The sequence below is a fragment of the Zea mays genome, chromosome 7, assembly GCF_902167145.1.
Source record: "Zea mays cultivar B73 chromosome 7, Zm-B73-REFERENCE-NAM-5.0, whole genome shotgun sequence".
NCBI classification, from domain to species: domain Eukaryota; kingdom Viridiplantae; phylum Streptophyta; class Magnoliopsida; order Poales; family Poaceae; genus Zea; species Zea mays.
In genome coordinates this window covers 96,005,137-96,018,686 of record NC_050102.1, presented here as the reverse complement: position 1 = coordinate 96,018,686, position 13,550 = coordinate 96,005,137, and the positions used below count along the sequence as shown (strand labels likewise).

The following is a 13,550-nucleotide window of genomic DNA, read 5'->3' as shown; positions in this document are numbered from 1 at the left end:
CTCGCTTGCCTCGCCCGTCGTCGCCACCCGCCCTCGTCGGAGCCGTTTCGCCGGAGCCCGCCACTGCCGTATCGGCTGGTAAGCTCCGCCATACCCTCCCCATAGACTCGTCGTGTGTGCCGTCGCGTTTGGTCCTCCGTGCGCGCCCTCGCTTCTCATGTGCGTAGTCTGTGCTGTAGCCAAGCTATGTCCGCTTCGACGAACTCCGACCGATGAACGCTGCCGGTCGCGCTCGGGCGAGACATCCCTTCCTGGCCGGCGAGCCGCGCTACCCCCTTCTCTGGCTGCTCGCTCATATAGGAGTAGTGTGTCCTCGCCGCGTCGTCATCGCGGCTAAGCCCGACCTGCGAGCCTACATAGATGCCTGTGTGGCGAGCAACAACTTGCCTATGCCGTAGTGCGTGCCATCGTCCACAACCTGGAAGAACTGCTCATGGGCCCCACCGATGCAATTTCCTCTATGATATGCATGCAACAACCTAGGACAACTCACTACAGTAAACGGAACAACTTTCGACGGCCAAAGCCGTCGGACATAAGCTTCACACCGTCGGAGATAGGTTATGTTCGACGGCATTAACCTATCTCCGATGGTTTTAAGCCATCGGAGGTAAGGCGTCGGAAATAGCATTATGTCCGATGGCTGCCATCAGACATAAGCTATCTCCGACGGCCGCCACTGCCCGTAGGAAGTAATAAAGACCAACCGTTTTACCGGTCAGCCGGTGGGGCCCACAGAGTTATGTCCGACGGCCGGGCGCTAGGCCGTCGGACATAATAAATTACAGAAATTACACAAAATTCTGTTTTTTAAAAAATCTGACATTTACAAAACAAAAACAGATTTCATGCACATATACACATTCACAATCACAAATATACACATTCACATAAGTATTCACATTCACAATCACAAATATTCTCACATAAATATTAACATTCACAAATTTAACATCAACATATAGGTCCGACAGTTGTTGCAAACTGACATTGTGTCTCACAAACAAGTGTTGTAATCACGGTTGCAAACAAGTGTTGCAAAGTGTTTCACAAATTAACATCACGACACATCAATCATATCCATCGTCTGGATGGTTCGAGTAGCCACCTCCTCCTGCTGGACTATGCGTGTTGAAAAGGTTATTCACCCAAGAATGTGATGCGTCGTCTTGACCAGACCCATCTCCTGGCGCGAGCGGGGCCGCGGCCGGCGGTGGTCGTCGACGGCGGGCGGGCGGGGCGGGGCGGTGAAGGGGCTGTGGGCAGTGGGCGGCGACGGGGCAGTGGGCGGCGGGATGGCGACGGGGCCGCGACGGCGCGGCTTGGTTGCAGATGGCGGCGGCGGCGACGGGCAGAGAGAAAGGGAGCGCGCGTGAAAAATGAAACTGCGCGCAGGGCTCTGTCCGCGTTAAAACACCTTATCTCCGACGGCTAAGGACTCGACCGTCGGACGTAAGGTTATGTCCGATGGCTACGCTGACAGCCGTCAGACATAAGGCTCTATTTCCGAGAGCCAGAGGTGGCCGTCGGACATAAGCTTACGTCCGACGGCCTCGTAGGCAGCCGTCGGAGATAAAGTGACCATCGGATGTTTGTTATTTTACTGTAGTGACTGCCCCCTAATCCCCTCATGCACATGCACGACATAGCATGCAATCTACACGATTTCCTTCATGCGATCAACCAATAGAAAATTACCATCACACAAGATCTCAGGACTTCCTACGGCTGTGATTTTGTAGCCCTCTGAGCGGCCATGCTCTGACCAATAGGACTGCGCCACGTCACCGTTAATCAACAATATACTAAAACATAATAGCTTTTATCGTAAAACCATTTTATTCGTTCTAGTCACGTTAGTTTTGTAAGGTTATCGTCTACATGTGAAACATTATTTTTGTCGCAACACATGTTTTATTAAATCAATTGCTTCTCCGATAACCATTAAAATGGTAATCTAGTTAATACTAGTTTATAGTTTGAATACGCGTTTTTATAAATACATGTTAAGGTGATTGATGTTTACTCAATTCTTAGGTTTAGTATTCGCTTAGTGTAAATCATGCATCTATTTAGTAGTCCTCGAGATGTCACGTGTGCCGTCCTCGCGTCGTTCGCGCGTTTTGTTTCGTGTGCTATTCGCGCGCTGTTCACATGTTATTCAATTATTTCCGTTATGGTCGCTCGTGCTAATTAGTCAATTCTTGTTTAGTTGTTGGTTATTTAAAATAACAATTTAATTAGAATAAATCTTTAGTTTTAACACATGCTTTTATAGATATAAATATTAATTAACTTGTTTAATACCAGTTTAAATACTTTTGTTTAATTAATTGTTTGTTGTGCTCGTGGTTGTGTTGTTCGTGTGCGGCATCGTTTGCGCGTCGTCGAGCTGTTCGCGCGCGTCGTCGCGTTGATTCTCGCGTGTCGCGTGATGTCGTGCGCGTTGTTTCGCGTACCGCTCGTGCGCTGTTTTGCACAGTGTCGCATGCGTTATCACACGTCGTTCGCGCGTGTCGCACATGCTGTTCACGTGTGTTGCGCGCACGTTCTTGCGTGTCGTGCGTATTGTTTACGCGTGACGTCGTGTTGTTCGCGTCGTTCACGTGTGTCTGACGCGCACGCTGTTTTCTCATATCGCGCATTGTCCGTGTGAGATATTAAATCGTTCACTTATAATCACTCAGGTCAGTTAATTAATTATTAGTTTAATCGTTCACTATTAAAATAGTAAATTTAGTCAAAATTAAGTAGTAGTTATAATTTACATTTGATAAATGTCAATCGATATAATTATGCCGAATTAATATTCTAACCAATACTTGTTTAGTGTAATTGCGTTATTTGTTAGCAATTATCACACGTCGTCGCACTGTCTGCACGCTGTTCGTGCGTGATGTGCTCGTGGTCGCGTGCTGATTCATGCGTCATTCACGCCGGTCACGCGCACTGTCTCGTGCGTTGTTCGCGTGCTATGTCGCGCCTGTTCGCGCGTCGTTTGCACGCTGTTGTGCTGTTTCGTGCATCGTAAACTCGCCTCGCTTAGAATCTCTCGTGCTAATTATATTACTTATTTATTTGACAGTTGTTAGTGTAGCAGATTTAATCAAAACTAAATAGCAGTTATAATTTATATTTGATGATGTCGAATTAAACGTCTTGACTATCACTTGCGTAGCGTAAACGTTATAACTTCTCGACTGTAGCTTCGACCGTCGTGTTTCTTATCCTCGCGTAATTGTAGAAGCACTCTCTATTTTATATTGCTCGCTTTTATAATGTTTTATATTGTATGGTGTAATGTTCTTATGTATATATGTTTGTTTGTTTGTGCTTGTTCGTCTTCGCTTCACGTTGCGATTAGATCGCGGTTTTCGTTTCTGAGCTTCGAGGAATCGACGGTCAAGCTTCGGCGACCAAGTGGTCTGGTTTTTCAAGTTCTACAAGGTTGAAGACCCTGAGCATCTGTTTGGTGAAAGCAAGTGTCCTCGGACCTATTATGTCCTATTTACTTTATAATTCACTGTTCCGCATTACATTATTGAAACCTAAGGATTGACTAGTCTATATTTATTTATCCTTGTTTACCTTTTGGGTTATCATGGTTAGCACTATGGTATCGCTTTACTTTAATCAATGAACATGATATGAATATTATGATACGCTGATGTTATCCTGATGATGTCCTTGTGATACTCCAGGGGGCTCAAGTTGTTTCCTGAGTATCTCTCCGTAAGGACCTGTTTGGAGAGTGACAACCCGGGATAACAGTGCAACCATCAGGGTGGAATGGGACGCCCTTAGCTGATTAATTAGAGGAACCAGAGGAGTAGTTGGGTTCTCCGTAGGGCCGTCAATGGGGTCCGGGCACAGTACTTGCTCTACCGAGGCTGGTTGCAGAGGTTCTTGATTTGGTTTTGTTAGTCACCCTTCCTCTGGGGAGATGTACTGTGTTTATCAAACTGGAGAAACCTAACGGGCGACTATGTCCTCTGGGAAATCTTTGTAAAGGCTACGTAGTGAGACCCTGCTAGGTCACCTTGGTAGTGATCAATGGGGAGGCTAGAACCCCGGGCAAATGGGAATCACGGCTTGTGGGTAAAGTGTGCAACCTCTGCAGAGTGTTAGAAACTGATATATCAGCCGCGCTCACGGTTATGAGCGACCTTGGGATCCTTTTAGATTAGAGATACAGATGATCTGAGATTCAATGGTTCTATTAATGGTTTTGATTCGATGATGATAATGATGTTCCTCGATGAGGAAATGATTCACGGGTTGGTTATATGATAAAACTTGGCTTCCATTAATAATAAATACCTGACCAACTAAAAGCAACTGCTTTGACTTAACCCCACATAAAGCTAGTCCACTTCAGCCAAACGGGACATTTGCTGAGTACGTTGATGTGTACTCACCCTTGCTTTCACAAAACACCAGGTTGCCTTTGGTGCAATCTATGCTCAGGTAAAGAAGAAGGAGAAAGACGTCGAGGTGGATCTCCAAGAGTTCTAGGACTTCGACGAGTTCGAGGATTAGGCTAGCGGCCTCCCCCAATCAGCTGCATGTGGTGGGTTAATTTTATGTTGGCTACGTTTCTATTATGTGCACTTTGATTTATATTATGTAAATGACTCTAGTCTTTAATATTATTACTTACTCTTTATTGTATTTGAAGCATTGTGCTATGATGAGTCATTTATGTAATTGCTGTGTACGTGAATTTCTGATCCTGGCATGTATATGGTTCGCATTCGGTTTACCTTCCAAAACCAGGTGTGATAGATAGATTTGAGCCATCTTTTTTGGATCTCCAAGCGAAAGTCCTTCATTGTTTGTTGGTTAATTACCATTGGTCAATGAAACCGATATTGACAATTCATTGTTTATGCCATCTTTGGATATCCATCCTTCACAAAAAAGTAGGTTTAAGGTGACACCAAGTAGCTTGAATATATATTATTCAATCATGTACAAGAGATATGGCAAATACTTACAAAACCTAGCAATTAAGGAGAGAGATGTCTAGTGCATTCCACTGGTATATCTCAAATATATCTTTGAAATCTAGACACCATGTCAAGGCCATTGTAGAAGTGACAATCTTCTATAAGCACACCAAAGTAGGTCCTATTAGTAGTTGACTACATATACCAGTCATGAAATATGCACATTTATGTTGGAAATGCTTTCGCCTCTTCTAGCCGGACTAGAGGCTTACCATGCTGGTATATCCATGTGAATGATTGTGATGACACATTTTGTTTGGACCCTTTTATGTTATTTACTCAACATGCACTGATAGTTGGATATACATTATTTTTGTACTTCCTCGCTCATTTTAACAAAGAAGGGTTTTTTGAATGCATCTATTGGTGATTCCATCTCAGGTATTCAACTCCTCATTTATCATGTCACATGCCACCTTCTTTGTTGACTTTGTTAATGCATCACTATGTGTGCTCTTGCTTTTTGTTTGTCTTAGCAATGTGAGCATTAACGTTTTAGTTGGTGGTGGTGTAGGTGAAGGGCTTCTTTTACTAGATGATGGAGCAAGTGAAGAGTTCCTTTTTACAAGGTGGCGGAGGTGAGGGGCACCTATGTGGAGAGTCTGGTGGTGAGGGACCCCCAACAGTAGTTTGTGGTTGATGGGAACGAGTATTATAACCATAAAATATAACCGTGTAGGGCCTATGCAAGTACAATTTCATTATCACCCCTTGAATGTCCAGCTCTAACTCTTCGCACCTATCACATATCTGGTTAATGCTCACAACCTGGTACCAGGCTGGGATTTCGGCATCATGGTATTATTAGCTACTAATACAACTATCAGGTCTAAATTCTTAGCTACTAATACATCAGCTGTTAAGCAAAATTCTTAGCTACTAATACATCAACTGTTAAGCAAAATTATACATCAGCTATCAACAACTAATACATCAAGTGATGTTCGCCTACTATTATTGCAGTGGAGCTATTGTGGGCCTTATGTTACTGCAATGCAGCAGTAGGATGCAATTGCTTCCAAAAAAATAACAAGTGAACATGTTGGAAGACAATTGGCACACAACAGTGGACAATGCCATGAATCAGATAATGTGCTTCATTCATGTGTATACGCTAAAAAACATGAACCAGGAACTAGAACAATGCTATAAATACACACTGCATTGAAGCGATTGTATTGGTAGCAGTAGCCATTCATACAATAACCAAGATTGTGAGAAGCAAGAAGTTCCTGCAAACATAACATAATTAGTTTCTTACCACTACATAAGCTTTTGCAACGTATGTTGAGATCCTGTGCACTGTGGAAATTGCACCTTCTCACGATTAAGTTTGTTCTTCACACAATTGTTCTGTATGTAAAATACAATTGTAAGGTAGACAAAGTAGCGATGATAAATTAATAGATTATGTTTATGAATATACAATCAACTTTAGTCATAAATCGAGTGCAGCTTGAAACATATTGTCAGATATATAGATGGGCCATGATGGGTCTGATTTGCATCTGGACTGGTTGGTACTACAAGAGAAGACTACCCACGAACCGAGGGGGAGAAAATAGACATCATCATCTTCCTTCTTCCTAGTTACATCGTCCTCCTCCAAAGCTTCCTCATCGCTAGTTGGTCTAGGGTTAGAGTTCCCTTAATCTTCTACTTCCTTCTACTTAGATTGCTACTAATCTTCCCCATTCGAGATCGTGTGTATCGGCTTGTACTCCCTGTTATCATGAAACCAGTTGTGTTCCACGCGTTTAACTGCATCCATGGAGTGGGGTGCTAACAATTAGTATCAGAGCTCAATGATCTTGGGGTCCATGGAGCCCAACCTGCAGTCCGCAATGGAGGAACAGTCGAAGATCCTTCGCGAGATCAGTGACCGCCTCGCTGCCTAGGAAGCGTGGTGGCGCGGTCAGGAGTCGACAGTGGCGCAACATTTGAGGTTGATCCACGACCTGGAGGTAGCGATGGCCTCTGCGCCTTCCGCGACGTTGAGGGCAGAGCTCGACGCTCCTGTCGCTGTGACCTACGAGCGGCTCGATGCGATGGTAGCGGCCTCGACATCATGCGTTAGCGCCTTGGAGTCCACAATGGCAACCTTCGACAAGTTGTTCGACAACTCCGACGTTGTTGAGAAGTTCAATGCTGAGGTGGTTGCCGACGATTGGGGTGGGCTGTTTGGACAGCATGCTCACCCTCTGGACTATGGAGGAGCACGTCTTCTACTTCCCTCCACCGCTCTTCCCTTCGCGTCCACGACCGATGCTTCCTTCTCCTACATCGACAACATCGAGTGTGGCACGATCCACACCTACACGACTGCTCTCACTCGTCCTGCTGCACTTCACGAACCCTTGGTGGTGGCGCACGCCAAGTGTTCGACGCTAGACCACAACAGAGGTGGCAACACTCTGATGTCAGTGGACATTGTGTCAACATTACACAATGTGTTCTCGACCTCTTCCCTGCTCCAGGACATAGTGTGCGCTGAAACCCAACGCCAGGGACCTCGGCAGGCTCGACGCCAATGTCGACTACACGTGCACGTTCGCCGACTGCACTTCGCTAGGCTACAACTCCACGTGCATCCGCATGGTCGTTGTCGACAACACGTCATACACGTTCAACGCGTACTACCAGGCGCTGAACCAAAAGGAAAAGGCATGCGACTTCCATGGCCTCGTGTTGCCCACAGAGACCGACACCTTCACGCCCACCTGCAACTTCACCATACAGATCCAGACGAGGACGGGGGTGGCGGACATGGCATCACTCCGCCGGAGCACTGGCTTAGCCGCGCGAGTGCTTACAATGCTGCAGCTCCTAGCGAGGCCAACATCCTATGCTGGGCGCTGAAGGGCGTGCTCTGGTCTAGGGTCACGTACTACATTGCTGGGTGGATCGACCTCGGGGACAGCATCACCGAAGGGGCCAACCATGCGGTGCACGTTCGCTTCTGCGTGGACGACGGATGCGTCATCGAGGGAGGCGCCGTCTGCGCCGAGTCTAGCAGCTGGACAGAGATCAAGGGCGTGTACCAGCTCAAGAAGAATGCGCGTGTCGTGGAGGTGTACGTGCAGGGTGCGGCCACGGGCATCGACGTCAAGGTCACGGATCCCCAGGCCTTTGCCACCAACGTCATCTAGAATCTGGCCTACGTTGACTTCTTCAACAAGCACTTCGACTGGGCCATCTTCGAGAAGGAGTTTAGGTGGTACCACATGGAGGATGCCACGAAGGTGTTCGACAAAATGCTGACCAAGGGAGAGGAGGCACCATCTGCACAGCGAGGAGTTGTCATGACGGTTGTTGCATACAATTTGCTTATGCAGGCGTTGCTCATGGATGGACGTGCATCAGATGCTTATGTTGTGCTTGAGGAGATGCAGAATAATGGTCCTTCCCCAGTGTAACACCCCACTGATCCCACACAATGGATGATACCAAAAAAAAACCTTTCTACAAAACTTATGCAGCACATAGAGAAAGAAAGTATTGCAAAATCCGGCAGCACCTCCCTTGAAAGTAGCATAACAAGGGAAGCATATAGTTTATACAGGATATAAAAGAAAGATAATTGCCATAGTATAATCAAAATGCAACGGTAGAAAAGAACATTCATGACCAGACAAAAGATAGACATCTCAGCCCACCAAACTAAACAGTTCAACTACCATGAAGATTAGAATGTAATAATTCCCTAGACTTGACCCTTCCTGTTTAACATCATTAATAATCAGTTATTCCTTTATTTAAAAGTGTGGTGGCCGTGCTGCTACATCCCTTCTTTCCCAAAGCAAAGATCAGGTGCCTGCATCAGACAATGCAAGAGTGAGATGACACATCTCAGCAAGTAAAAAACAAACAACAGTTGGACAATGCAAGCCAACCGTGCATAAGCAACCACATGGTTCTCAACTTCTTCCTTAAATATTAATTTGCAGCAAGTAAGCAAGTAATCAATTACTCAATGCCAAGATGAATTACAAAGTAAAGATCCACCTTATCCACATCACCAAAATAGGTTCCACACTTCACCCATGAATGCACATTGCTACAGATGCAACATGACTTCTGCCTTCATACCTCTAAGGATATGAAGCTGCATCATACCCCTTCTCGGGAAACATATGATGCTCATTGTACCGGTACGGTCGGACCATAAGATCGCGACGAAAACTTCAATGCAATGGATGATGAATGCATTATGCATGTCAACAACATGAGTTCTTCCCAAATAAAATGTGCTAGACATATACTTCCACCCATTTCACATCAATAACCACATGGGTAACATGATCAAACCACACCCTCCACATGTATAATCAATAAAGCATGAATAATTTCAAACGATGGTACCCAATTAGGAATATGGATACGAACACAAATAGCACAAACATAATCAAGTATGAGACTCTTCAATCAAAAGACGAAATAACCATCACTGTTTTACTTGCCTTTACCGAAGTTCGGGCAAAATCCCTAAGAACGATCCGGAAGTCCACCACCTTGGGTTCTCCCCTTTTCCTTCCTCCCTTCTTCCTTCCACCAAAACGATTGGAGATTCGCACCAAAAGACGATGATCCGAGCGGCACGGAGTAGCACCTAGGGAGGAGGGGATTGGGGGGGGGGGGCGGCTAGGGTTTTGGTGGCTGCAACAATGGAGGGAGGAGGAGGTGGGCAGGGGGGGCGGCGGCCAAGGGGAAAGGAGGAGTGGGGGGGGGCGGCTGCACATGGGGGGGTAGTTAGGAGGGTGGCGGCTAGGGTTTGGGAGGGCTAATGGGCCGAAACACCAATTGCGGCCCAACTAACCCACGCGACAGCTCCCGACCGCAACGCAAACGTCAAACCAAATAAATTATACTGCCCTAGTTGCGAATGTTGTTCACAAAATTCCAAATCCCCAAAACAACAACTGGATGAGGGAAAAAAAAACAAAAAGAACAACCCCCAACTTCTCTTCTTTGCAAACCGGGTATCACATTCTACCTCTCTTAAAAAGAATTCGACCTCGAATTCTGACGCTTCTGTCGGAATGACACAAGAAAAGATTAGCGAATCAACAACACTTACCCACAACGAAAAGTTCCGGGTACTTCTGCCGCATCAACTCCTCAAGTTCCCACGTAGCCTCGCGCTCTGACTGATTAGACCATAAGACCTTGACATACTTAATTGACCTCTTCCTCAACACACGCTCCGAGAATTCCAATATACGCACCGGACGGCACACCAGAGTCAGATCCTGCTGCACCGCAATTGGTTCCATCTCAATCTGATGGTCCGGATCCCGCAAGAACTTCCTCAACATAGAGACATGAAAAACCGGGTGTACCCCTGCCATGGAATCCGGCAGCAGCAAGCGATAAGCCAGGCTGCCCACTCGGGCCAAGATAGTGAACAGTCCAATGTATCTTGGGCTGAGCTTCCCAGAGACACCGAACCGAACAACTCCCTTAGTGGGTGATACCATGAGAAGGACTTGGTCACCCACAGCAAATTCCAGATCCCGCCTCCTCACATCAGCATAACTCTTCTGACGACTCTGAGCTGCCAAAATATTCTGACGAATTTCCCGAACCTTTTCAGAAGTTTGCTGAACCCAATCAGGACCAACCAGGGATCTCTCTCCCAAAGTCTCCCAGCACAGAGGAGAGATACACCGCCTGCCATACAAAGCCTCAAATGGCGCCATCTTGATGCTAGCTTGGTAGCTGTTGTTATACGCAAACTCTGCCAGAGCAAGATGGTCCTCCCAGCTACCCTTCCATGACAGAACACAAGCACGCAACATATCCTCCAAGGTTTGGATTGTTCGCTCTGACTGACCATCCGTCTGAGGGTGAAAAGCGACACTAAGCGAAAGCTTGGTGCCCAATGCACTGTGGAGACTCTCCCAGAATTTGGATACAAATTTGGAGTCTCGATCAGAAACAATAGACTTAGGTACCCCGTGAAGCCTGACTACTTCCTTCATATACAAGGGAACCAAATCTGAAGCTGAATTCGTGGTCTTCATGGGAATAAAATGTGCAGACTTAGTCAAGCGATCCACTACCACCCAAATAGCATCCCTGCCACGAGGAGAACGAGGTAGACCCACCACAAAATCCATGGTGATATGCTCCCATTTCCACTCTGGAATTTCCAATGACTTCAGCAAACCTGCAGGCCGCTTATGCTCGGCCTTCACGCGCTGACATACTTCACAGGCGGCCACATACTTAGAAATGTCAACCTTCATCCGCTTCCACCAGAAGTTTTGCTTCTAATCTCGGTACATTTTGGTTTCGCCAGGATGGACGGTGTAAGGCGTTTTATGAGCTTCTCGCAGGATATCCAGCTTCACCTCTGATTTCTGAGGCACACAAAGACGGCCCCTGAAACGAACCAAATCATTCTCATCAATGGTGAACTCCCGCGGTTTACCATCACCAACCCTCCTTCGGGCTTCCTGCAAAAGACGATCCTGCTGCTGAGCCGCACGCACTCTCTCCATAAGAGAGGATTGAATAAGCATCTGAGTCTCCTCACTAGCGGTGCCGACATAACACAAAGCGATCCCCAAACGGTCCAGATCAGCGATCAACGGCAAGGCCACCTTTGGAACCCCGGACCTGCTAAGGGCATCCGCCACCACATTAGCCTTCCCCGGGTGATAATGAATGGACAAATCATAATCTTTAATCAATTCTAGCCACCGACGCTGCCTCAAATTCAGCTCCTTCTGAGTAAAAATATACTTGAGACTTTTGTGATCAGTGAAAATGTCACAAGCCTCGCCATAAAGGTAATGCCTCCACGACTTTAGAGCAAAAACCATCGCAGCCAATTCCAGATCATGAGTTGGATAATTCCCCTCATGCTTCCTCAACTGCCTTGAGCCATAAGCAATCACCCTGCCTTCCTGCATCAGCACATAGCCAAGACCAATACGCGAAGCATCCGTATAAACTGTGAAACGCTTACCGCTCTCAGGTAAAGCTAGGATAGGGGCGTCCACCAACTTGCTCTTCAATGACTGATAACTGATCTCACAATCGCCGGACCAGACGAAGGGAACACCCTTCCCCAAGAGCCTAGTCAAAGGCTTAGCAATGCTGGAAAATTTTGGTACGAAACGCCGATAATACCCAGCAAGCCCCAAGAAACTTCGGATTTCAGAGACACTAGAAGGTCTCTTCCACTCCACTACAGCCGCAACATTCTTGGGGTCAACCGCAATACCCTGCTGATTAATCACGTGCCCCAGGAAAGCCACTTCAGATAGCCAAAAGGCACACTTCTTCAACTTGCCATAGAATTGATTCTTCCTTAGGGCACCCAGAACGAGACGGAGATGCTGATCATGCTCGGCCTCGGTCTTTGAATAAATCAAAATATCATCTAGGAATACGACCACAAAATCGTCCAAGAATTCATGCAGCATCCTATTCATTGCTTCCATAAACGCAGCAGGGGCATTAGTTAAGCCAAAGGACATGACTATGAACTCATAATGCCCATACCTGGTGCAGAAGGCAGTCTTCTCAATATCCTCCTCACGAATCCTCAATTGATGATAACCAGAGTTCAAATCAATTTTGGAGAACACCTGGGCACCCCTCAACTGCTCAAAGAGGACCTCAATTCGGGGAAGCGGATATTTATTCTTGATTGTCACTTGATTCAAAGCGCGATAATCCACACACAGCCGCTTACTTTTATCCTTCTTCTCAACAAACAATACTGAGGAAGCCCATGGAGACCTGCTAGGCCTAATGAAGCCCTTAGCCAGCAGATCCTCCAATTGTCGCTTTAATTCAATCTGCTCCTTTGGAGCCATTCGATACGGGGCCTTATGAATAGGCTGCGTACCCGGGATCAGCTTAATCTCAAAAGCTGCATCGCGCTCCGGAGGAATGCCTGGAAGCTCTGCTGGAAACACGTCAGCAAAGTCACACACCACCCGGATGTCCTGCACCCACAAGGCAGCCTCGCCCTCCACCACCATAGAGAAAAAGATCCCCGACTTCCTTGACCAGCGATCAGGAAGCAATTGCGCCAACAAGGATAATGTGAACTTCGGAGAACTTCCCAAGAATACCACCTCCTTACCCGACGGCGCCTGCAATAACACTATCTTCCAGAAGTAGGATATAACCGCGCGATACTGGGATAACCAATCCATACCCAAGATAACATCGAATGCCCCCAAGGAAATCACCACCAGATTAGCCGAAAAAAACCTCATCAGCAAGAATGACGGAACACCCCTGACAAACTGAACAGCTACTAATGGAGCCATTAGCAGAACTGACCAAAATTGGGTGACCCAACCTCTGCACTGAAAGACCAGCCCGCGACACAAAATCCTCCGAAACAAACGAATAGCTAGCGCCAGAGTCAAAAAGAGCATGGGCTGCAAATGAATCAACTGAAATCGTACCTGTCACCACGTCTCCTTACTCCCTGCCATCCGTAGCGGGTAGCACATAAGCTCCAGAAATACCCGCAGAAGAGGAAGCTCCCGGAGTGAAATTAACAGAAGAACCCCA

General features: G+C 46.6%; 1 pseudogene; it reads right to left on the bottom strand.

Annotated features, from left to right (window-relative positions):
* Window positions 1-1,070: 1,070 nt before the first annotated feature.
* The window catches only part of LOC118473027 (uncharacterized), a 101,355-nt pseudogene continuing 88,875 nt past the window's right edge, over window positions 1,071-13,550 (bottom strand).